This window comes from Gorilla gorilla, chromosome 10 (assembly GCF_029281585.2).
Source record: "Gorilla gorilla gorilla isolate KB3781 chromosome 10, NHGRI_mGorGor1-v2.1_pri, whole genome shotgun sequence".
Classification (NCBI taxonomy): Eukaryota; Metazoa; Chordata; class Mammalia; order Primates; family Hominidae; genus Gorilla; species Gorilla gorilla.
The window spans coordinates 48590077-48594971 of NC_073234.2; the positions used below are offsets into that span (position 1 = coordinate 48590077).

At 43.9% G+C, this 4895-nt stretch overlaps 1 pseudogene; it reads right to left on the reverse strand.

The window, feature by feature from the left end:
- Positions 1 to 3289: 3289 nt before the first annotated feature.
- Positions 3290 to 4686, reverse strand: LOC101138035 (BTB/POZ domain-containing protein 10-like; annotated as a pseudogene).
- Between the last annotated feature and the right edge of the window lie 209 nt (positions 4687 to 4895).

Here is a 4895-nt window from a genome sequence, read left to right on the forward strand (position 1 = left end):
GAGACCAAGTGGTGTCTTCTGCAGTAGACGGCCAAGGCTAGTGCCAATGACCTGCAGCCCTTCTTGGAGTCCTACATTGGCTGCCTCCAAGCCTACCTGGACAAGATACTGATGGAACAGAGCCTGCTGGGTGGGGAGCTGGGCACCATGCAGGCACTCGTGGAGGAGTACAAGAGGAGGTAAGTGATGGAGGTGCCTGGGGGACAGTCACTGGGGTGACCATGTTGCAGGTCAGGTGGTGTGTGGGTTTTCCAACTGGAGAGTTCCTGTGTGTTCTCATGACCTCTGAGTCTGTAGGCCACAAGATGAGGTGTCTGGAAAGGGCACTGATGAAAGGGGGGTCTGCCCTCTGTTGATATTTTGTGTTGGTGCCAAGGAGAATGAGACGTATGTCTCAGAGATGGGCATCTTAGTTGCTCCCCAGTAAACAGGGACAGATATTCAGGCACTCCATCATTCAGCAAAAATGGATTGCACATTTTGCTGTTTACTAGATCACTTTGGGAGCTTTACAAATTTGCACTTGTAACCCATTAAATCAGGATTTCTGGGCATGGGAGCCAGGCTTTGGTAGCTTTTATTGAGTTCCAGGTGGTTCCAATGTATAACCAAGCAGAGGACCAGTTAGAAAATGTGTTTGTCTTGGGTGGTGAGGGAGCTTCAAGCGGGGGCCAAGACAGGAAGGAGCCCTGTTCCTGATCTGATGTTGAGGGCAGGATGCACACTCAGGACACAGATGGAGCTGGGATCTTTGGGGGCAGATTCAAGGGGAAGATGGCCTTGGGATTGAGCATTGGCCCTGGCTCATGAGGACTTGGGTGATCTCCAGCAGCGGAGAATCCAGAGACCTATATGAATGTGCCACCCAGGGACAGCAAGGGCTGTGTGCCAGTTCCATTACATGTTTTATCTCCTTCTAGTTTCAGTGTCTGGGAGTGTTGGAAATGGGGTACCATTGTGCTCTTAAAGATCCTACCATTCGGCCAGCTGCGATGGCTCACGCCTGTAATCCTAGTACTTTGGGAGGCCGAGGCAGGCGGATCATGAGGTCAGGAGATCAAGACCATCCTGGCCAACATGGTGAAACCCCATCTCCACTAAAATACAAAAAATTAGCTGGGCGTGGTGGTATGCGCCTGTAGTCCCAGCTACTTGGGAGGCTGAGGCAGGGGAATCGCTTGAACCTGGGAGGTGGAGGTTGCAGTGAGCCAAGATCGTGCCACTGCACTCCAGCCTGGTGACAGAGCAAGACTCCGTCTCAAAGAAAAAAAAATCCTACCGTTCTAATAACCCATGCCACCCACTGGCATGTTATCCAGAGAATATTCACCATCAACCCTACCCCAGCTGAGCTTCCAACTCCTGGGATACACACCTTTCTCTGTACATCTGTGCATATAACCTTGGCTCTGCTGCCACCTGAGCCTTATTTCTTTTCTTCCTGGTAGGTGTGAGGATGAATTTCACAAGTACTCAGAGGCTGATAATGACTTCATGGTTCTGAAGAAGGTGAGCAGGGCAGTGGAGCTATGAAGAGAGGAGATGGAGCCAGGAAAGTGAGGAATGGTGGTGCCTTCTCAGGGCTGTGAGGCTGGATAACACTTTCTCCAGAACAGGAATTCCAAGTGTTGCTGTTGCTGATGGCCAAAACCTAGGACAGTGCCAGTCTCAATGCTGAGCCTCTGCCCCAGGGTTTTCTTTCCGGAGTTAACATCCCTCCAAAGTGTGTTTTGCTCGCCAGTTGCCAAACTGCTTTGAGCCCTTCATTACACCAGTTCACTATTGAACTGTAGATAATTACAATTATAATCATCCAGGTTATAGAAATTAATAATAACGTGCCTTCTGTAATATTGAGCTCAATTGTCAAACCTCTTTCTCTACTGCAAGGGTACTGTCTGTTTTTTTTTTTTTTTTTTTTTTTGTGATTTTTGCTCCTGTAACCATGTAAACATGCTGCTGATGTTATCAAATGAGAGTAATATTGAAGCAAATAAGGCTGATTATCTTTAGGAGGTGGATCTTTCTTACATGACCAAAGTGGACTTGGAAATCAAAACGGAGAGTCTGGCCAGTCTGAGAGCCCCTGTGAAGCTGTGAGGACCTTTATTATTTCTTCTAGGATTGAAGCCACATGTAGGGTGTCAAGTCTTGCTTGATTCTGGGGATTCTGCTTCCTTTGTGAAATCTATTTTCAGGAAACATTTGCAAAGTGTTTCCCATCACGATCCATATTCTTCCATCATTTCTTCAATTTTACAGCCCCCTTCCCCATATTGCTTACTTCCTCCTTTTTGTCCTTCCCAAGGCTCAGGGTACCTAGCATCGGCAGTTCAGGCTTTTAGAATCCCTATGTCCACAGCATCCCAAGGGGAATATATGAAGAGTGGCCAAGAGAAGAGTTATGGGTAACCCTTTATTGTCTGCTGGATGATTTTCTGCTGCCTGGCTTCTCTGGGTTACTGTCTCTTGTTACTTTCCTTTCTCTTCACTAAGATTTAGTTTTCTCTTTTTTCTTTTTTTTTTCAAGGTGGTTATAAATTTGGTCAGAAACATTAAAACAATGGAATTTTATTTTGAAGAAAAATTGAAGTTTATAATCATTTAGTAAATGAAGAGCAAACACTTCATTTTCCTATCCCGTAACTCTTAAGAAAAAAAAGCATAAGTAAATAAATATCTGTGAACAGATTAAGGGTAAGGCAGACTGGATAATAAACCACCGCTGACATTCACACTCCCTGCATATGACTCACTCTAAAGGGTGAAACAGCCCTGGAGATAACTGAACTGATAAGATATGGGGATTAAATCTCATCCAGATCATTCGGGTAAGTCCAAGATAAATACTTTTTGCTCATCAAGGGCAGCAAACTATACAAATTTTACTGGAGGAATACCTTGACAGAAGCACTTAAATTATATTGTGCATCACAACTATAAAATGGCTTGAACATTTCCATTTAACCACCATCTATAAAGTGCAACTATATAATACTCTGCATTTTATCTGGGGTGTGATGAATATCAATCCAAACTGAAAGTACCCCAGCTGCCAATTTCCACCACTTTTGAAAAGACCTAGATGTGTGAAAAAGGACCGTCTGCCATACAAAGAACAAATTTCACAAACCTACTGGTAAACAAATACATTTATATAACCGGAACTTCAAAATGCTAGAGTTGTACTCATTTAAAAAAACCATTCAGCTACCTTTGGTCTTGAAAAAGCCTACACTGCAACATTCTAAGCATTGTTATGTGCATCTCAGTGAAGAAGAGTGGCTTTGCATTGCAGAATGAGGAGAGTACAACGTCACTGTGAAGAGTAGCATGTTATGGTTTCAAGGAACATCAGCATTACAGCATTGGATTCTGTGCATCAGGATCGAGGCCACCGTTGCCAGAAGGCAGATGGATAGGGAGAATATCCAGCTCATCCACTTGTGGAGTTGGGTGCATGACTACCAGCTGGTCCTGGGGAATGTCTGCCACAGCTGCTGCAAGGTTGGTGATAGATTTACTCTTTACACACTGAAAGTCTACATGCCGACTCTTTCCTTCTTCCTTCTCCCAGGACATTCAAATAAAGGGTCTTTGGACATAGTTGTAGATAACTTCTGGGTGGCCTCCAGGCCTTTTCTTTACTTTTTCTTTGTAGGTAGGATAACCTTCTATTCCCAATCTAATCTTCTTAAGACCCCTCTCCTTCAAAACTGACTTGGCCACATCTCTGTTTTCAATGTACTTGAAAAATCCATATAATTTTGTGCTATAAATAATTTGTGAATATTCTTGTGCTATAAATAATTTGTGAATATCCATCTGTGGTGGATATTCTTCATCCCAATCAACGACATCATCATCTGTAAGCACCACTATATGACATTCCCGTTCCCCACTCTGGGAACTAGCTACCATGAGAGGGAGGATCATTTCTTCCAGATAAAATTCAAATTGTCTATGAGCACCATCATTTGATAACTCATGCATTAGGGCACTGAGATCTCTACATTTAACAGTACTATATTCAAAAGAGATACAAAGACAGTCACATGCTTCTCTCACTTCAGGAATAGATATGCCATCAGGACAATGGATTATTCCTGTTTTATAGTAATCCGGAATAGCTCAAAACACAGTGGAACCAATCCCCTCTGTCACCTCATACTCTTCTTTCTTACTGGGTCGTGTAAAGTTATGTTCTCGGCCACATCCAAACATCTTGCCCAACATTGTATTTGGCTGTGCAGTAAAAATGGATGGGTCTACAACAAATCTAGTGTTATCCACTATTAGTGTCACTCGTTCTGACATTCTTATATTCTGAGCTCCTTCTTTTGCATTTCCATCTCCCCAGATGTCTTACAGCTACCACCTGAACTTGACTGACTACTGTTTCTGCTGCTGTTCCCAGCACTGCTAAGGGAACCAATTGGGGATGCTTTTTGAGGATGCAGACTGCTTGGACGAGAGGAACTGCAATCTTTTTCTTGTTCAACATGGTGCTGTCGTGTTGGAGAAGTCACATTTCTAATACAAGGAGTGAGTTGAGACTCTGTTCTTTCATGAGATGAATCTCGTGATCTGTCACTTGACCTTCGTCTATCTCTTGATCTCTTATGTCCCCCACTAGCATCATGTAGACTCATTTTGGTGTGGTCGACTCCTTTAGCAGTACGCGAGGAAGTACTTCAAACCTTTGAATCTCACGGTTTCCCCTTGACTTCCTGTCACCGTTAGAGAAAAGCAGACAGCGTTTCAGTCACAGAGTTGGAGAAATACCGCAGGGACTACTCAGGGAAAGCATTTTTCTCATCAAAGCAAACTCCAAAATCGCTTCTGCCGGTGTGGACCAACTGGAACTGATGAGAGTTGGTCGTCTTGAGGGACAC